At 42.7% G+C, this 22,143-nt stretch overlaps 1 pseudogene; it reads left to right on the forward strand.

Moving 5' to 3' along the window:
• LOC137638259 (ATP-dependent DNA helicase DDX11-like) overlaps nucleotides 1-22,143 on the forward strand; it is a 104,018-nt pseudogene that overhangs the window by 13,747 nt on the left and 68,128 nt on the right.

Consider the following 22,143-nt stretch of genomic DNA (forward strand, 5'->3'; position numbering starts at 1 on the left):
TGTATTGTTCTCCGATTCCAGACCCAGCAGCAGTTCGCGTGGATGCCTTTCTGCTGGATTGGTCCCATCTCAACCTGTATGCATTCCCGCCGTTCAAGATTGTCAACAGGGTACTTCAGAAGTTCGCCTCTCACAATGGGACACGGTTGACGTTGGTTGCTCCCCTCTGACCCGCGAGAGAAGGGTTCACCGAGGTACTGCAATGGCTGGTCGACGTTCCCAGGACTCTTCCTCCTAGAGTGGACCTTCTGCGTCAACCTCACGTAAAGAAGGTACACCCAAACCTCCACGCTCTTCGTCTGACTGCCTTCAGACTATCGAAAGTCTCTCAAGAACTAGAGGCTTTTCGAAGGAGGCAGCCAGAACGATTGCCAGAGCAAGGACGACATCCACTCTCAGAGTCTATCAGTCTTAATGGGAAGTCTTCCGAAGCTGGTGCAAGGCCAATGCAGTTTTCCTCAACCAGTACCACTGTAACCCAGATTGCTGACTTCCTGTTACATCTAAGGAACGTAAAATCCCTATCAGCTCCTTCGATCAAGGGTTACAGAAGTATGTTGGCAGCGGTTTTCCGCCACAGAGGCTTGGATCTTTCCTCCAACAAAGATCTACAGGACCTCCTTAGGTCTTTTGAGACCTCAAAGGAACGTCGGTTGTCCACTCCAGGCTGGAATCTAGACGTGGTCCTAAGGTTCCTAATGTCATCAGGATTTGAACCGTTCCAATCAGCCTCTTTTAAGGACCTCACATTAGAAACTCTTTTCCTCGTGTGCTTAGCAACAGGTAAAAGAGTAAGTGAGATCCACGCCTTCAGCAGGAACATAGGTTTCACATCTGAAACGGCTACATGTTCCTTGCGGCTCGGTTTTTTTTTTTTTTTTTTTTTTTTTTGGCTAAAACGAGCTTCCTTCCCGTCCTTGCCCTAAGTCGTTCGAGATCCCAAGCCTGTCCAACATGGTGGGGAACGAACTAGAGAGAGTACTTTGCCCTGTTAGAGCTCTTAAGTACTATCTAAGAAGGTCAAAACCATTACGAGGACAATCAGAAGCCTTATGGTGTGCTATCAAGAAGCCTTCTCTACCAATGTCTAAGAACTCAGTTTCTTACTACATCAGGCTTCTGATTAGAGAAGCAAATTCTCATCTGAAGGAAGAAGACCTTGCTTTGCTGAAGGTAAGGACACATGAAGTGAGAGCTGTGGCTACTTCAGTGGCCTTCAAACAGAACCGTTCTCTGCAGAGTGTTATGGATGCAACCTATTGGAGAAACAAGTCAGTGTTCGCATCATTCAATCTCAAAGATGTCCAGTCTCTTTACGAGTACTGCTACACCCTGGGTCCATTCGTAGCAACGAATGCAGTAGTAGGCGAGGGCTCAGCCACTACATTCCCATAATTCCATAACTTTTTAACCTTTCTCTTGAATACTTTTTATGGGTTGTTCGGTCGGCTAAGAAGCCTTCCACATCCTTGTTGATTTGGCGGGTGGTCAATTCTTTCTTGAGAAGCGCCGAGGTTAAAGGTTGTGATGAGGTCCTTTAGTATGGGTTGCAGCCCTGTATACTTTAGCACCTTTGGGTTGATTCAGCCTCCAAGAGGAACGCTGCGCTCAGTAAGGAAGACGAACTTAAAAAAGAGACAGAGTAACGGTTCAATTCGACTTCCTTACCAGGTACTTATTATTTCATTGTTATTTGAGATAACTGTTATATGAAATATGGGATACTTAGCTATCCTTTAATCTTGTACACTGGTTTTCACCCACCCCCCTGGGTGTGAATCAGCTACATGATTATCGGGTAAGTTTAATATTGAAAAATGTTATTTTTATTAGTAAAATAAATTTTTGAATATACTTACCCGATAATCATGATTTAATTGACCCTCCCTTCCTCCCCATAGAGAACCAGTGGGACCGAGGAATAATTGAGGAGGTGTCAACAAGAAGTACTTGAGTACCTGGCCACAGGTGGCGCTGGTAAGTACACCCCCTTCTAGTATTGTGATAGCTGGCGTATCCCTCCATAGAATTCTGTCGGGCAACAGAGTTGACAGCTACATGATTATCGGGTAAGTATATTCAAAAATTTATTTTACTAATAAAAATAACATTTTTAATAATGATAATTCTATTGTGAGAGAATGTTTTTAAATATTTAGATACAAGTATAATGAGTAAGGTTAACCATGGAATAAATAGAGAAACACTTGAAAACTATCAGATAATCTCAAGTAGATAAAATGAACTCTGGTAACTGTTTTTATTTCTCTTCTCAAAGTGCATCACTAATGCTTCCAAAGGCCTGCCTCACCCATTTTCCATCTGAAATGTAGGCCTATAATTCAGATCGATATTCAGGCATGATAAATTTCTCCATATACATCACTGCTCTGACCTGATCATGGGACTCGAGAGCTGGTAATTTCCTTGTAAAAGCTGCAAGAAACGTGTGGCTTATGTAACTACTTTATGTGGACACTTTTCGTTTTGCTCTTGGGATTTTATGCACCAATTTTCCTGCATTGGTAAAAGTATTTGTGACTGGGTGACCTTTGACATCAGTCAGTACCTGATGTCTCAATCTCTACCATCATTTCCTTTGAACCGGTGATATAGAATGTGGTAGAGGTCAGCATATCAGTCACATGTTATTCCTGGTCTAAATAGTCTGCTTGCCCTTACCCCTCATTAAGCAAGTTTGAGCACTCAGGTGCTGAAACTTAATAGAGATAAGACCACCTAGGTTAGGTCAGAGTTTTGCAAGATTGTCCTTTAGTGAACAAAAGCTTGAGAGTATGATGATCATCTTAGACTGTAGTATAGGCACAATACAACAGATGGAATTGTCATGAATAACTTTTGTTTGTGTCTGGCATATACAGCTGAATTGGTCCAAGTTGTTTCATAGCATATTGTTTTTATAATTAATGTTCATCATCTTATCTTTTGATTTGATGTCTTGCAATATACTGTATATGACTTGGGTAAGAGTTTGGTTTTATGAAAGGCCTTTTCCAAACTATGTACTGCACTAAACTTTAGCAGTTAACATCTATGGATGACCTTTTATTTATATAAGACTCATATGTTATTGCGACCAGTTTGCAATCAAGGTTCTAGGGAAAAGGTTGATAGAAATTTCATATGATTCAAGGCTGAATTATTGAAGTGTTGAATTGTTAAAGAAGACAAAAGGTGATGTAACTTTTTTAATTCTTTTAAAGCTGAAGATAGATGGTAAATTTTTTATTCTATTTAAGGCTGAGCTGTTGAAGAAGATAAAAGAAGGGGAAAAAGCTGCTGCAGATGAGTGATCCAGATTGGTTTAGTGCAGCAGCTAAAAAACAGGAAGGGCAAGAAGAGGTTAGAAGGTGTAGAGAAGACCTGAAGAAGCTTGAGAAACAAGAAGAACGAGTATCAGACATGAAGCAACGTCGGCATAGGGTCAAAGTAAGTTTCATATGCACAGAACTGTTTATATTTATTACCTATTCTTTTAATTTTATTTTTAGTACCTTGTTTGTGTAAAGTGCCATATATAATATGCCAAGGATGTTCTTTTTATCATTCTGTAAGGAGTTTTATTCATATTTTATTTATGGTCTTTGATCAGAAGAGTAGAAATCAGGCCTGTGAAAATTGATGTATACTAACTATTATACTTATAAATTACCAGTGTTGATTGCTTGTAAAAGTAATCTCCACTGAAGAGAATACTAGCATCCTCATACACTACTGCTCTTAAATTTTTTGCTAATGTCTATCAAACAAATCTGTTTCTTTCAGCTGTGTGGAATATATTCTTTTGGTTAAATTTGATATGTAAATCATCATTATAAGTAATAACCTTCTAATTGCCAGTACTGTATACTTAATTGATGTATCCGAACTTACTACAATCTTTTTGCTTTAATTGAATACATTATGCTTGGTCAGAATTGGGAGAAACTATGTCACTATTGTCACATAACTTCTTATTTTGGGTACCCAAAAGCTGTAATTTCTTGGGAAATGTTTAATTAGAATAAACTTAGAAGTATACAAGTTGATATATGTTACTGTAGACGTGTATGCATAACTTTCAACTTCATACATTACAATGAGTAGACCTACTGGCAAGTGACAATCACGAGATGTAGAGTGACGGTCATGAGCAGGTGAGTGAAGAGCACGAGGGGATTCACAATCCTAGACAGGAGAATGACGAGAAGCTTGTCAATCTCTTGAACTGGAGCACTTCCTGACTGAGGACACTTATAGTCCATTTCTTTTAGCGATGCAGATTTGCACCGACTCGCAGGGGTGCTCTTCTAGCTCGGAAAATTTTCCTGATCGCTGATTGGTTAGAATTATCTCGTCCAACCAATCAGCGATCAGGAAACTTTTCCGAGCTAAAAGGGCACCGCTGCGAGTCGGTGCAAATCTGCATTGCTAAAAGAAATGGACTATAGGGTACGGTCTCTGGAAGACGAGGAGGTCTGTACCTACAGGACGCTCTTCCATGCGTCACTCACCAACGTGACACTCTCCAGCTAGACAGCTTAATCACTTCACACATTTAACTTATTAAAATTTATTTTTAATATTTTGAATTGGTTCTCTGAACTTTTAAACTAATAAAGTGCATAACAATTTTTTTTTTTTGCAGAAATCCAATTTTCAGAAGATTGATGATGAATTTGAAAAATTATTTCAAGACTTGCATGAAGTTAAGGAAAACGTACAGAGAGAGCTGAATAGTATCTCAGGTTAGTCGAAATAAGATTGTGTAGATTCTTGAAATTCATGCAAATGCAGCCTTATTACTCTCTCTAGAATGATAGATGACTGTTCTTTCAAGACTGTACAATAATATTTTGTCCCTTCATTGATATTAGTATTTATTTTCATTATTAACCTTTTTACCCCCACCATAAGGTTAAATTTCGAGCACATTTTGCTATATAATTTTTTTAAATTGCTCTAAAAAGCTTAATTTTTGTCCTAGAGAGATCAGGTTGGTCTCATTCTTTTGGAAAATGCCTGAAGTTTCTCATAAAATTATCAAAAATATGTAAAAATATGTAATTAACAGTGTTTTGCAAGAACGTACCGGTACGTCCTTTGGGGGTGAAAGGGTTATAGCAGCTGTTTCAATCAGTTTTGATTAAATAATTATAGTTTATCCTTTTTAGCATTGAAAGAGGACATTAGATTTATTGAATATTCTGTTGTAGCTAAGTTTTCATTAGAATAGATGTCAGTATTCAATGAGCTACCCAGGTATGCTCATTAAGTAGCCTTGTATTGTCTTGACAAATTTCTACAATTTTTAATACAGTACTGTACCTCTATTATGCACTTGAGCTTGTGTATGGTATATCAAATTTGGTAAGTGGTAACTTTCTAGAAAAACAGTTGCATGTTGTCCATGTGTTTGAAATTGTATCTCCAATAATCTAAAGGTTAAAAATTTCATGTAAACAGGTGCAGACTCCTTATCAGCAGAGGAAAGTATGTTATTACTGGAGGATTATGATAGTGACCAAGAGGACTCCTTTTCTAAAGAAAAGGAGCAAGATGATGATGATGATGATGATGGGTGTTTAAAGGTTTGTATAGGGTGTAAAATTTGTTAGTCAAGCATTTATTTTTCTGTGTATACAGTATACTGTATTAGAGACTGGAGCAAATGCTGTTTTTCATGAGCATTTTTTCTGGAGAACTGTATTTCTAGTTGTGGTCATGAGATGTTGGCAAATACTTTAATTCAAGATCTAATGATGCACTAAGGCATCGTCCATTCATCTAACTGTAAATGCTATATAGAAAGTTTATTTAGCTTTCTAATGCAATTTTCAGTTTCTTTTTGTCTGTATTTGTTTGTTAGTTATGCATCAAAACATCAGCTTAAGTAAGTCGACATATGATGTTATTTCTTCCTGACCAAAAGTCACGAGGTTGACAGCGAATTTGTATGGCCGAGATCACCAGAGGGTTAATGATTGTCCCTTTCTTAGTAAAATCATAGGAACTTGTATGTTAATGATTATTATCTATTAAACTATATTTAGATAAAGAACATGATCCTACCTGCAAGCTCCTATATATTCAACTAATTTGTTGATTATATCCTTTACTGAATGTCCATGTATTTTCTTGATGAAAAAGTAACTTATTAATATACTGGTAGATAATGTTTACTTTTAGCATCCCTCTCTTCTTCTTCCTTTGTAATTCTGTAATATAACTTTGCTTTACTTTCTTGTACTGTGGCTTATGTAATTTTCTTGAATATTTTTTTAAATTATTGTATTTCAATTCAGTATTTATCTAATATTAGCTTTATTGTCACAGCTTTTAAAAAGGGAACTAAAGATTTAGTGTTCTATTTCTTGTGTTGGAATTATTTTTATAATCATTTTGGGATAGTCAACTTTACGTGATGGTTTTACTTTCCTTTTACAGATTTACTATTGCAGTCGTACCCACTCCCAACTCTCCCAGTTTGTTAGAGAAGTGCAAGAGTAGTATCATTAGCTTCTCGCCAGAATCTGTGTGTTAATGAAGCAGTCACTAATTTGGGAAATTTGTCTCTAATCAATGATAGGTAAAAAAATTTTCATATTTGTGTTTTTTGTTATATTGATAGTATTTCATGAAATATTTCACTGATAATCTTATTACTGTATTGATCAGTGATGAATGCTTCTACATTTTGTTTAATTAAATTGATTTTTAGCCTTGCTAGCACCTCCAGCCATTTTTGTATATATGGTTCTGCTCATAATTAATTAAAGATTCTCTTTTATTTATCTCAAACCCATCACTTTACTATAGCTTAATTGTGTCCAGATAAGTTTCAAACATACTTTAGAAGAGTTCCCACCATGTCATCTATACATATGAGCTCAAAACACCCCTGTGGCAGTAGAAGACAACTTTTGTATATGTAATTAAAAGTACCTCTAGGAACACTCGAAAAACTGCATCATTTTGCATTCATTCCCTTTCCTTTATCATGCTTTTCTTTTTAGGTTAACCTTTCCTCGTCATTAAAACCTTTTATGTGATGGTTTGTGCTTGAATTCACTTAGGTGTTAAAAATGAAGTAGAGTAAAAGCTCAGTAAGACTATGAGATGCTCTCTTTCGAGGAGATTGATAGTTAACTAAGGGTTTTTTCAAGCCTTTGTTTAATATTGGCTTTTCATCGTGTCTGTTAAGGTACTTAACCTGTATTTGTTGTATTATAGCTGTGAATACTTCATTTTAATTTGTGCTATACAGCTGTGAATGCTTTCCCAGGAACGTAAATGGTGGGTTACCCTTAAATCTGCACTCTTTGGTGTATACGTAACAGTTCCTCCTTTACTTAAACCAGATGGCTGTCACTCATTGTCTGAAGGAAAACGGAATTCTTTTGGCTGATGTGTTTGACAGTAAGCAGAGTAATGAGAAACTTGATCTTCCTCATTCCTGTTTTCCTCAGACTAAACTGACTAGTTAAACTTTTCAGTCTCGTGAAATTAACGCCTTCACTAATATGACGTTATACGTCAAAAACATGGCTGGTGATACAAATGGGAACGTCCGGATACATCATTATTATCATTATTACAAGCTAAGCTACATATATAAACTATATGTATAACTCTTATATCCTACATAAGAGTATAGCACATGGTCGTACAGTACTATATATCACAGACAGTCCACACTCGAGGAATTTCACTAAGAAATATTAGCCTCTCCTCTTTCTTCAGTCAACCAACAAAGTCTTTGGGATTCTACTCATTATTTCTGATTGTGTAAGAGCTATTTAGTCTGTTGTAAATTTACCATGGTAGAATCATACTACTGTACACTCTAGCCAATGGTGACATTCCCTATCTGAGGCATTTCTCAAACCCCCCTGACACCCCCAGTTTAGAGAGATAGGGATTCTCACATCTCATCCCACCACCAACCGAAATACTTGTGATTCTAGTCGTTATTCACGCTTATGTAAGGTCTCTTTTAGCGTAATTCAATGTTGGTATGTGTTCAAATCTAAGATATTACTGTACTACGTAGTGTTTTTCAATTCTTCGCCTCTGACTCCCACAAATCCCACCCATAACGTAAGCAAATCATTTTACCAGTAATGCAAGTTGTTGACACACTACAAGATTTGTTTTTTTCTTGTTATTCCTTTTTTTCTCATTATTCCTTTTTTTCTCATTTATCATTTCTGCAAAATAATATCATCATGTCTTATATATTTCATGTTAGTGTTGTTCATTGTTTTCACGCATAAAAGTTAGCATACTGTCAATATTTCCGTTTATTGACATTCTACACAGTATGTCAAGTTCTCACATGCACAGTCTCTGTTTCCAAGCCTGTGAAATACCCAAAACAGGAATGATCCAGTTCATAGTGACAGTCACACACAAGGTAGAATGATAGACGAACGAGCAAACCTTATATCTAAGAAACTAAATTCATATTCTCTTTTTTTCTGTTTGCAGGTGCACAGAACTCCAAAGAGGGAAGAAAGGGAGACCAAGTAAGGTGGATGGTGATGATGTGGCTTGCAAAAAGAAAAAGGCAACTTCAGGTTGTCCGTATTATAAACATACGGCCCTTGAGAATTTACCTGATAATGTAAGTTTTTTATATTTTAGCTAATCTTTAGCCCAACTTGCACATGACAAACTACAGCCTGTTTGGATGCAACTTTAGTCAGAAAATATAGTTTCAAATATTGACTTTTTCATTCAAACCAATTGTTTAAGCGACCATTGCTTCATGATTGGAATATATTCATTCAAACTAATCATTAGGCAGTCAAGACCTAATTACAATGTTGGTTTAATGGAAATAGGTTGCTAGTCACTCAAAAAGTAATAAAGAATTAACCATAAAAGAGTCACCTTTATAAGAAAAGCAACTAGCAACAATAACTATTCAGAGAATTATATTTTGAAGGACACAAAAGAAAGAAAAGAATGAAATATGAAAAAAAAGGAAATGAACTGTAAGTGAAGAGATGTGAATCTCCCAATAACTTGGCATTTACATACAATGTGCCTAATTTATATAAATATTACTATCGTAAACAAAAAGTGTTTAATTATTATATTACATCTTCATAATATTTCCCAAGAACTTGTTTCCAGTATTTGATATACAGATACGTGGACTGAATATCGTCAACTTGTTTAATTGTAAATGTTATTTTCAATTGTCTGCTGGACCATGAGGTTATCAATTAGATAAACAGGGGTCTCTCGAGTATAGCTAATTTAAAAAGATTACTGAATTAGAAAATGAACAGTAATACTGTATCAATTTACATTAGTTGGACATACTGTACGTCAATCCTGACTTTGTTTTTAATCCTTAAATATTAGATTAAATAGAAAATCCAAGTTTCGTAGTTCTACCTGACCTTATGTCGGTCTCTATGTCATACAATAATGAATAAGTACTGTACTGTGCTTCATATGGAAGCTTAATAATGTCGGTATCTGGTTTTAAAGAGACAGGTCTCGTTGAAAAGAGGATATCTTAAGTTCAAGCTTCAGGCTGTCTTCGTTTACACAATTCTATTGTAATAAAATTGCTGAACATTTAATATTTTATTAAGATTACTATATAGCTAAATACTTTTTAATCTTTTCAGTTACTTTTGGAAGTTCAGGATCTTGAGCAGATGGTATCCTTGGGTAAGAAAACAAAAAGTTGTCCTTATTATGCTGCTAGATACGCCATTAAGGATTCCCAGGTAATAAAGCTACTTTAGAGTTTATATATCTTAACACTACTGAATACTGTAGACATAAGGAATCATGTTTGCAGTTGTTGCACTGTCCAATATGTTACAAAATTTTTACTGTTATATCTAGAGAAATGTTTTTGCTTCGAATGTACTGCTAAGGCAAGTTCTGAGAGACCAGACCAAGACTGGACCCCTATAGGCCTTCTCCTTTATTTAAGATAGGCAAAGGCTAGGAGAAGGAAAACTCCAAAATCAAACCAAACAAGACCCCAACGGCGGAGCTTCCCAGCGCCGGCGGAAGAGGGCAATGCCTGTCGGGCAGGCAACAAGGCGGGCCTTGACATAACAAGAACCCGGCAGCCCGATGCAACCAACATCGGAGAAGCCGCCTGTCTCATATGTCTTGAGCCGCGGTGAAAACGATGTGGGCCAAGTGTGTGTGCGTGGCCGTTGCAAAGCCACGACCACCCAAAACAATATACCCAGCTACTGGCAGTCTGTCGTTTCCTCCACCCTTCTTCTGATAGGAGGCTGATGGCTAACGACAGAACCCAATACTCGGGCACGAGTGGGCGCCGACGACGACTGTGTGTATGTTCAATAAGCATGACAGTCGTTTTATTTATGTCTAACGTGCTGAAACAAAATAATGTCTTCAAACCAAGTAAAACCTTCCCTCCCACTAGAGGGAGGATCTACTGCATCATACCTTCTTGTACACTTGGTGTATGTAGCAATACTTAGATCTTTTCATCCTCTTATTTTTTCCTTATGTGTTATGTTCTTGTTGGTTCAGGGTTTAGTTGCCCCTTTGGAATTTTTACTTTTGTGAATACAGTAATTAACCATTACAGTAGATCCATTTTCATAATTATAGGAATTTTCAGAATATTTCTTTTCATTTTATCATTATGGTGCTGTTAATACTCATCTGAGCTGAAATTTTCAAAGCCAATTTATAGAATACTGCATTGAGTATGCATTAAAGATGTTAGAATTATGTATTGTAGCTCAATCATCATGCCACAACAAACATTTGCTTTTATGGTATCATGGAGTAGTCATTAATTAAGAGTACTGATTTTAAAGTTACGGTATATTCATTAAAAAAAATTATAACAAAGTCGTCAGTGAAATCAGCCCAAGTAATGGGTCTTCAAACATCTCTAATATTTTATACCCAAGTAAAAAGAAAATGTTATGCTGACAGGCTATCTCTACTACCCCTGTGACCTGTGAATTTTGTTTGTTCCGTAACCGAAATACAAACCATGCTATTTACATAGGGTATTGCTTTCGGCGTAGCTGAAATGGTGAGCCATTAGATTTTAAACGAGGGTTAGCTACCCCTGCGCTAGTTAGCAGGGGTAGGGGAGGGGTAGCTAGCTACCCCTCCCCCCTCACACACTGGTGAACTGATTCACTTCGCTTATTGCTCGGACGATGAACGGATGTCTCTGTTCCCGTCTTCGCATGGCAGCCATTTATTGTTTTGTCTTTACTTAATTACTTACTTTCTTTACTCATGTATATATGTAAACATATTTTTATGTTTATGTATATATTTGAGTATAGAAATCAGTAAGTTTCCTTTTCAGTGTTCGTGCTGTGTGTGTGTGTGTACGATATCACCGTGTGGCCGCCGGCAGTCAGGCCACTACAATGTATTTTCATGGGCCGCGATCTCTTCCTTGGTCCTTCGGTCGCCTCCTTCCACGGGCGCCGTGGGGAGTCGTCATCGCTGGACTTATTATTCTGTTCTCCTCTTTTCCTACGGGGAAGGTGGGGTTCAGCGTAGGATTGCGAGAGTGTTGACTACGGTCTCTCTCTCTCTCTCTGGAGGTCGTTCACCTTTTACTACGTTTCTACGATAGCTCCTCCTTCGGGTGGAGTTGCTACACAGTACTTGTTATCTCAATTATTTTTGTATTATTAAAGCTAATTGTATTTGTTAACTTTTCAGCTTTTTAGAACGTTTCCCTTCGTGGTGTTTCGTTCTTACTTTTAGTGAGCATTCTTTAATGAATTGCATAATTATAATTGTTATAATTCTGTTTTTGTTACAGTTCTCGCCCTTCCCCCTTCCCGTGAGTGTAGGTGGTGTTGAGGGCTCTTGCCTGTTATGTAATTCTTGTTCTTTTCCTTCGGGTTTCCTCTTCGGAGTCTTCCCGGGGTAATGAATGTTAACTAATTACTTTTTATTTTCACAGTTAACGATCTGTTTTCCGTTTGCCTAATGTGACAACGAAGCAGAGCTGTCAGCTCTTCAGTTCATGTTAGAACTCTCAGGAGGTTCGCCTCCTTGGGTGGGTAACTTCCCTTCCGAGGGAGGTTACCTGCCCAGGTTTGAGTTTCTTTCCCTTTCGGGGGAAACTTCTCTTACCTTAATAATTATAATATGTTCCTGGTTGTAACCTTGCTCAAGGGGCTGAGCGGTTACTTCTCGGACCATATTTTTTGTGCAACTATGCTCATGGTGCTGAGCGGTCTCACCTGCAGCTACGCTCAAGGGGCTGAGCAGTTGCTGGAGCGCCTCTTTGGAGGTTGGCTCCTAGGTCACTGGCTGACCCTTCGGCCCTTGGGCTCCATCTTCAGTTTCTTCTACGAAGTTTTCCTCTCTCGTTCGCGAGAGAGGACACTCATAGAGACTCCTCTTCGGAGGACTCCTGCTGTTGTTACTGAAGGCTCAGTCCCCTTCGGGGGACAGCTGAGCCCTACGGTCTCCTGCGAGTGTTTCTTCCACGGGGGGGGGGGGGGGGGGGGGGAAGTTCACCACAGAGACTCCTCTTCGGAGGTCTCCCTTGCTGTTGTTGCTGAGGGCTCAGTCCCCTTCGGGGGCAGCTGATGCCACGGTCTCTCCTGCGAGTGCTTCTCCCCCTTGGGGGAGTTCACTACAGAGACTCCTCTTCGGAGGTCTGATGATGGTGCTCCTGCCTGTGGTCGTCTTCATCTTCACCCTCCCCGCAGAGGATCCTCCTGCCAGACCTTCTCCTGGACGCAGATGCGCTGTGGGCGCCTACGTACCTCGTTTCCTACGAGCACCGGTCCCTTCGGGGCTAAGGGCTTACTCCACATTGTGGGTAAGTCCCTTAAGTGCCAGGTTTTACCTGCGCGCCCACGTTTTCCTGCGCGCTCTCCTGCTGTGTTCCAGACTTCTCTCCTGCGATCTCCTGTAGCTGAGTCTCGCCGTAGATCTCCTGATCGCCAGCGCTCACCTGCGTGCCAGCACTCACCTGCGCCTCGGAGTCCTTCTGTGCGCCAGCCCTCTTCAGCTCGCCAGCGCACTTCTGGACGCCCTTTCCTGCTACTCGCCTTGGGCGCCAACGGTCTCCTGTACGCCCACGATCACCTGTGCGCCAGCACACATCTGCGCTCCCTTTTCTAATGTGCGCAATGCACGCTAACATTCGCCCTCGCGCCCACGATCTTTGGATCTAGGCACAGGCAAGGAGATTGTTCCTTCTTTTACACCCTCGTTCGCCTGCTTGCCAGCGCACATCTGCTTGCCCTTTTCCTGATGTGCGCAAGCAGATGTGCGCTGGCAAGCAGGCGAACGAGGGTGTAAAAGAAGGAACAATCTCCTTGCCTGTGCCTAGATCCAAAGATCGTGGGCGCGAGGGCGAATGTTAGCGTGCATTGCGCACATTAGAAAAGGGAGCGCAGATGTGTGCTGGCGCACAGGTGATCGTGGGCGTACAGGAGACCGTTGGCGCCCAAGGCGAGTAGCAGGAAAGGGCGTCCAGAAGTGCGCTGGCGAGCTGAAGAGGGCTGGCGCACAGAAGGACTCCGAGGCGCAGGTGAGTGCTGGCACGCAGGTGAGCGCTGGCGATCAGGAGATCTACGGCGAGACTCAGCTACAGGAGATCGCAGGAGAGAAGTCTGGAACACAGCAGGAGAGCGCGCAGGAAAACGTGGGCGCGCAGGTAAAACCTGGCACTTAAGGGACTTACCCACAATGTGGAGTAAGCCCTTAGCCCCGAAGGGACCGGTGCTCGTAGGAAACGAGGTACGTAGGCGCCCACAGCGCATCTGCGTCCAGGAGAAGGTCTGGCAGGAGGATCCTCTGCGGGGAGGGTGAAGATGAAGACGACCACAGGCAGGAGCACCATCATCAGACCTCCGAAGAGGAGTCTCTGTAGTGAACTCCCCCAAGGGGGAGAAGCACTCGCAGGAGAGACCGTGGCATCAGCTGCCCCCGAAGGGGACTGAGCCCTCAGCAACAACAGCAAGGGAGACCTCCGAAGAGGAGTCTCTGTGGTGAACTTCCCCCCCCCGGGGAAGAAACACTCGCAGGAGACCGTTCTCCACGAGCTTCCAGATATGGGTGGAGGCGAAAGTCTTGATTCCTTCTCCTCCTCGCCGACGATCTTATGTGCACTAGATTTGTCCGAATCTCTGAGCACCCGTGCGCCCACGAGAAGTTTTCTGTTCTCGCCCACGAACGTTCGCTATTATGCGCAACCTCACCATCTGGTTCTTCCCCTCGCTGATATCTTCTGGCCGCGCAACCGCGCTTCATCGATCTCCTAGCGATCGCGCGCGATTCTTCGCCTGCCCGCTAGCGTTTTCAACGCGCCCACGCTTCAGATCGCCGTACGCGGCCACGCGTTGGCTCTTCTGTACGCAATCGGTCGCTACGCACCATCGCTCGCCGACGCGCTATCTCCCGCAATGAACCATCGCTCGCCAATCGCGGCAACGCGCCATCGCTCACTTACGCGTTTTTCGGTCTTCCAACCGCGCGCCCGCGCGCCTACACGCCCGCGCACACGCACCCACGTGCCCGCGCGCCCACGCGTCCTCACGCGCATGCGCACACATGTCCTCACGCGCATGCGCACACATGTCATCACGCGCATGCGCACACATGTCCTCACGCAGATGCGCAGACATGTTCGCCCGCGCGCGAACCAACGATTGTACCATCGCGCGAGCGCCAAGGGCGATTTCGACCGCGATTCCCGTCGGGTTTTCGTAACACGGGCAACCTGGCGAGTGTTTCTGGAGCGCGTACTTTCAGATCATCATAGTCACGATCTTCACCTCGTAAGCACAGAGCATGACATGTACAAACCATGAAGAATCTTCAGAAGAGTCTGGGTAACATTCTTCTCCCTCTTCAGGCAGGCCCCATCATCCCTCTCCTCAGGATCGCCCTATTCCCTTCCCTCCAACGGTGGCTGCTGACACTGCCTCTGTCAGTCGTCAACAGCGGGAATACTTCGAGATCATGGGGTAGCCTGATTTAGCTCTTCCTCTCCACCATTCCGTACAACAGACCTTCCGGGGTTTTTCCCTCGAGAAACTCTCCGCCGGGCAGGTGACATTTTCATCTTCGGGAATCTTGAACCAGGAGGTAGCCGCAAAGGGTGCCAGGCAGGCCACCTCGTGGCTGATCGTCGAGCTTGAGTCTCTGGCCATCCAGTCGCGACCCGAGGTTTTATACAAGGTAGCTCCGGGAAGGTTATGGAACTTTCCTCCGCTCGGACACATGCACCTTCCGTTTCCCGACACCAAGTGTCGAACTTGGGGACAAACTCGATGTTGAAGCATTGAGATGCAGTGACCGAGAGGCTTTCTCTCGTTGGTCCCTACCGTGGATTTCGGCAACCCAGACTCTCTCTTCCATCCTTGGAAGGGGCTTGTTTCAGTCCAAGGACAAGGAATGAGCAACTGAGAGGTGGGGAGAATCGTATCACGATTAGCTCCTCCAAGGCGCTTATTTCCAGTCTCTACAAGCCTCCAGCGCCTCAACTTCTACAGCCTCGTTCAGCCTAGGACATCAGAACCGGCACGGGCAACTAGACAAGGTGTCTATGCAGCCTCCCCCCTCCCGTCGGGGACGAAGGGCGAGGAGCCCTTCTGGGAGGGCAATAATCTTAGAGGGGGCGGCCTAGGCCGCAAATGCTATGATTGGCAACCCCTACCTGCATCCCCCAGTGGGGGGGATACCTGGATTTGTTCCTTCAAGTGGCAGCAACTCGGGGCCGATTCCTGAACGATCTCCATGATCAGCCAGGGGTTTCGTGTCCCGTTTCGTAGCATCTCTTACTCCCCTGTCAGCGAATCCGGTGTTGCTGAGCCCCTATGCCATGGGATCGGCAAAGGGGCTAGCCCCTCGGGCAGAGGGCGAGACCATGCTCTAGAAGGATGCTCTCCAAGGTTCTTGGCGGCTCCTCCCAAGGTTCTTCAAACGACTCTTTCTTGAAGAAGCACCTGAAGGCTGGCGACCCGCCATCGTCCTCTTAACCCTGAACAAGTTTGTTGTACAAACTTCGGTCAGTATGATACAACAGTTTCGATCAGACTTGTAGGGAAACCACAAGACTTCACTTGCATACTGGATCCGAGAGACAGGTACTTCCAGATCCCAGTCCATCCATCTTTACAGGAAGTACTTGGAATTCAGCCTAAGCAACAGATATACCAGTTCAAGGTGCGGGGCTTCGAGCTTTCCTCAGCTCCGCAGGCATTCACCAGGAAGTTCATCCCGAACCCTCATGTCCACACAGGAGCGGCATCCGCCTCCTTCGCTTTCTGGATGACTGGCTACCCGGGCGGTTTTGGTATCGACCCTTCTTCGACGCCGAAATAAGCCTCTGGGACTTTGCCAAGATCTAAGGATCATGGTAATCTCGAGAAGTTTTCTCTGTTTCTATCGCAACAACTGGTATATCTAGGCTTAATTTTAGTTTCCAATCTCCGTTAATCCTTCCCTTCAGATGACAGGATAGTAAGGCGGAGGAGAGTAGGAGAACCTTTCCTCAGGCGAGGAGAGTCTCCTGCCCTTTTCTGGTTATGCCTCCTAGGTCACCTTCCTCCTTGACCCCTCTAATCCCTAACACTCGCCTCGGAATGAGTCTCCTGCTTTGGTGACTCGAGTCCCGGTGGAATCAAGACCACGATTCCCCAGACATTCTGGTCCTATGGGACCTGCCGAACGAGGGATACTGCAGTGGTGGTTGACCTACGAAGCTTTTGCTAAAGAGTGGATCTTCTCGTCCCTCCTCCGCATTTGATGCTGTCCTCGGACGCGTCAAAAAAAGGGGGGGGGGCACGTTCTGAACCAAAGGATCTCGAGCCTATGGCCAGAGCCAGAAGGGTACCTCCACATCAATTGGCTAGGGATGAAGGCCATATTCTGGCCATCAACAGTCCCAACAGGCCCCGGCGAATCACTCCGTGAGCGACAACACCACGGTAGTTGCTTTTCATCAAGCGGGGAGGTACTTTTTCATAACAGTCTCCCATCCTACAGTAGAGATACTGAGATGAGCCGAAGTCCGCTCAATACTTCTATCGGCTCGCTTCATTCTGGACAAGGAATGTGCTCTCCGACAGTCGGAACAGGGCATCGCAGGTAGAGAGTACCGAGTGGTCTTTGGAACCCCTAGTAACCAGCAAGCTCGGACCTTGTGGTCCTGTTCGCGACGACCTTGAATTTCAAGCTGTCTCTGTACTTCTCCCCAGCCCCGGACCAGAAAGCACCCTGCCGAGATGTCTTCCCACATCGGTGGGACAACATCAACGTCTACGCCTTGCCACTGTTGGGTCTGTGGGGAAAGGGGGCTCAACAAGACCAGACTTTCGGTCATCCTGTCGGTGACTCTGATAGCTCCGCTACGGCATCAGGCAGAGTGGTTTTCGAACCTTCTGCATCCCTTGATGGAACTCCCGAGAGAGTTTTCCCCACGACAAGAGCTATAGCAACCACACCACTACATCTACCACAAGCCGTAGCTCCACTTCGGCTCCATGCCTGGAGTCCATCCAGCTTCTCCTCACTGAGAGAGGCGTTCCGCGACAGGTCGCGGAGCGGATGTCTTGACACCTGCGAAGTCATCCGCAGGGGTCGGTCCACCAGGCGAGGTGTAGAGTCCTCTGTGGTTGGTGTCGTGTGAGAGGTACAGTATCTCTCCCCTCGATGCCACTATTCCAGCGTTAGCGGAGTTATTGTCCATCTGCGGGAGGAATTGCGCCTTTTGCTCTCGGCGGTAAAGCCTATCGCTCAGCCTCAAGCCTGGCCTTCAGGCTCTAAGGTTAGACAATTCCTCCTCGCTGGATCTTTCTTCGCTCATACGAAGCTACGAACTTACCTGCACCCAGTCGGAAGTGAGACCTCCTCCATGGTACATGGCTCGGGTTCTTAGGGATCTTAAGGCTTCTCCCTGTGAACCAGTACGCTAGTCATCGGACAGGCACCTGACTTAGAAGATGGTGCTCCGGTTCGCTCTGGCTTCGGCCAAGCATATCAGCGTACTTCATGGTCTCTCGTACAACTTCGCCCATTCAAGAGGATAGGGAGAGGTAACGTTCGGGTTCGTCCCTGAGTCGGTCTCTAGACTCAAGATCTTGGAGTCCCAAACCTTCGGTTCAACGCCTTCAGGATTTCGAGTCTCCGTTCTGTAACAGATGACCCAGGCCTTCTCCTACTATGCCCAGGAAGGAGTCGGAGGTGTTATCTTAAAGAACAGCTGCAGTTCGTCCTCACGTGCAGCCCTGTTGGGGAGCACAGGAAGGACGAAGAGGAGGGTCACCAGGAATACCTTTGCAGCCTGGATTCTAGGACCATCCATCTCGCCCTGAATCCAGACCCTCCTCTGTCATGTAGCCTTAGAGCACTTGATGTCAGAGGCATCGCAACGTCTCTAAGAAGACTACTCTGTGACGCAGGTGCTACAAACTGGAGCCTGGAAGTGTCGGACGACCTTCACAGCTCACTACCTGCAGGACGTGACCCACAGGAGCCTCGATACGTTTTTCTATCGGCCTGTGGTGGCTACACAACAGCTGGTCTAACCTCAGGCTCCTTAATGGACAGGTAGCAGAAGGTTGGGGGCATTGTTACCCGGTGTCAGACTGCATGATTGAAAGAGGTATGTCTGGCCCTTACTTCTTTCTTCATCCTCCCCTCTACTGGGGAAGCAGCATCCTAGGTTCTTTGCATAGCTGACCTCAAACCTCTGCAGGTAAACCATGCTTCCTTGTGTTCCTAGTATTAAAATGATACTGTCGCGTCCCCCATACCCTGACGAGGTGGTATTGGGAAAGTCCCAGTCCAGAATTCCATCTAAAGGTCTTCAGGTCGACTGCCTAGGACAAGTCATGCTTCTTCCCTCCACACACAAGCTTATGTAGGCCGCACACTCCTTGCGGAGCAAGGAACTTGCGAGGTGCAGGGACTCTCTTTCTCGAAGTGCTGCTCACTCGGATTCTGAGTCCCCAGGTAAAGCCAAAGCCAGTATGGCTGGGGACTTTCCACCCTTCCTAAGGGGTAAGTCACCCTATGTAAATAGCGTGGTTTGTATTTCGGTTACGGAACAAATGACAAATTCGGAGATAATTTGTATTTTTCCTAACCATACAAACCTTAGCTATTTACACATATTTGCCCGCCAGCCCTGTCCCCCAAGTCAAGTCCTACCTCTAACCGAAGTGAATCAGTTCACCAGTGTGTGAGGGGGGAGGGGTAGCTAGCTACCCCTCCCCTACCCCTGCTAACTAGCGCAGGAGTAGTTAACCCTCGTTTAAAATCTAATGGCTCGCCATTTCAGCTACGCCGAAAGCAATACCCTATGTAAATAGCTAAGGTTTGTATGGTTAGGAAAAATACAAATTCTCTCCGAATTTGTCATGTTTCAGGAAAGTAAGAATATAACTAACTTGGTAGCTAACCTGTTATCAGTAAACAACTTCCTAGATTTGAAGAAATTTTACTTCCTTTTGCATTACTTTATGTGGTAATAGACTAATATGTAGGTTTCTTTTGAACACACATGACACCTGGGAAGGATCATTGTTTGGACGAAAAAAAAAGGTCTTGGAAGAATTTGTGAGGCTGCTCTCCCTTTATTGAGGATATTTTTGTATTGTGCTGTGTCTGTTATCACTGTGTATTGAAGTGCACTTGCTTTGTCTATGGATCCTCAGCAAATACACAAAATTTCACTCTAGAACCCTGACCAAAGACCAGTCTGTGTTTGCCATTGTATTTTCTTCTGCAGCCTCAAACTTTACTGTCTGACATAACCCATACCTAATTCTAGGAAGGGAAAAGGTACCAAGAGCTGAAAGAGGTGGCCATGAGTAGAAAATTATTGAGGGCGACTAATCCATGGTAAAAGGACCTGCCTTAGGGCAAAACACTATAGTATTAGTAATAGTACAGACCTGACTCCTTAAAGTTACACTTCTAGCCTCAACCATCCCACAAATCCCAAGATCAAAAGTAGTACCTTGTTAACCCTTTTACCCCCAGGCTCTTTGGAAATTTCCAACCCTTAACCCCCAAGGGGTTATTTTTTTCCCAGCACATTTTGCAGTATATTTTCTTTAAATTGCTTCAACAGCCTTAATTTTTGTCATAGAGAGGTCAGGTTGGTCTCATTCTCTTGGAAAATGCCTGAATTTTCTCAAAAAATTATCAAAAATATGAAAAAAAAAAATTTTTATAGCATTTTTTTGCAAGGACGTACCGGTACGTCCATGGGGGTAAAGGGATGAGTTTTGTGAAACGTACCAGTACGTCCTTTGGGGGTGAAAGGATTAACTAACAGGTTGGCGGGGCATCCCCACCATCTGCTGGTAGTTATAACTACCTCGTTAAACTTCAACACTTATTCCAGCTTTGCTTAAGTCGAATTCCTATTAAAGAACTCAGTTTTGTATAGTTAGAAAAAAATACAAATGACTTTTAAAACTTATTATTCTTTCAGCTTGTTATTCTTCCCTACAATACATTACTTCACAAGAGTACTAGAGAAGCTTGCCAAATCAAACTGAAAGGGAATGTTGTTATTATAGATGAAGGACATAACTTACTGGAGACAATAGCTAACATCCATTCAGTGTTTGTTAGCAAATTGCAGGTAATTTAGTGACAAGTTTTTCAATAAAAGCTAGTATTTCCTTGATTTTTATAGCAATTAGTTTACTGCCTCTCAAACATAAATTCATACTCCTTAGTGTTTAATTTTGTATATTTTTGCTCATTTTTATAACTAAAACAACTTTAGAATTGGCAATAATTAATTACTTTTTTACAGTTCATGGGAGCTCATGCACAGCTGAGTCAGTATATGCAACGCTATGAAAAGAGGTTGTCGCCACGTAATTTACTTTACATCAAACAAATCCTTTTTTTCATTAATTCACAAATTAAATTGTTAAATGAAGGTCAGTCTTTTGTTTTGTTATTTTATTATGGATGTGAGACAATTTCTCATTAATTTTTCTGTATTTTTATTGAGTGCTGGGTTCTGTTAAGTGTTGCTATTATGATTAATACAGTACAGCAACTAGTATGGATGCTTTTTGGTTCTGCGTTTTAATTTTTAGCTGTAAAGCCTACAAGCAGAACAGTGAATAGTTTCATCAATGTTTAAAAGGTTAAAAGAGTGGATCATGGGGAGAGAGGTCAAAATGTTTATAAGAGAAACAAATCTTAATGGAATTTGAAAGGAAATATAGAAAATTTTGGTTGTGCAAGTGTCCATTTGGATAGATGGGGTGAGAATATATTTACTATAAAAGATGGAGTTACATGAAATGTTTATAATTCCAAAATATAAATGGGTTAAGGTATTTTTGATAATTGAAATGTAAAAAGTAAATGGGGAAGAAAAGAAGAGGAGTAGGAAAAAGAAGAAGCACCATGTTGTAGCCAGGCAGGTTTTAGAAAATTGTATATAGAGTATCTGGTACCTTGGGGGTATTCTGGATGGTCAGTCAGGTATAATATTGGGAGGCAGTAAGAAGAATATATTAACAGCATGGATGAAGTGAAAAAAGGTTACTAGTCCACTGATATAAGATGATATATCTTGAGTAAATGGTGAAAATGTTTGTGCATAAGGAATATACTAATATATGCATCGTTGACACAGATTGTCGCTAATCAATTAGGATTTTAAAGACATTTGATTACAAATGGCTGGAGTTCAGGAGGAAGATTATGCCTCAAATGAAGAAGTTCTTGAGAGTTATGGTGTCCAGAAGCTGGAAAACAAACTTAGGATTTCAAGTGTTGAGATGGTTTGGACCTGTGATGGAAAGGGTTGAAGAGCACTTAAGAAAAGTAATTGATTTGGAAGTACCAGGAAGAAGACCCATTAGCAAAGCTCAGAAAATCAGGGGTGAAGGGTCCTGATGAAGAACTGGACTTTATAGAAATTTGGGTAGAGAGTGTGTTAAACCAAGGAAAATCTAACTGAAATTTAGGGGATAATTTAAATGGAAAACCATAATTAGTCTTAAAAATATTGTGATTTGAGGATTCTTATAGTACTAATAATATTGTTTTTTTAACTTTAGAAGACTTTTATATTATGGGAACTTGACAGTGCCATAGTAATTTCTTATATTTAGTACATGTAATAGATATAAGCAAGTGTGGTGATTT

The sequence above is a fragment of the Palaemon carinicauda genome, chromosome 3 (assembly GCF_036898095.1).
Source record: "Palaemon carinicauda isolate YSFRI2023 chromosome 3, ASM3689809v2, whole genome shotgun sequence".
Taxonomy (NCBI): domain Eukaryota; kingdom Metazoa; phylum Arthropoda; class Malacostraca; order Decapoda; family Palaemonidae; genus Palaemon; species Palaemon carinicauda.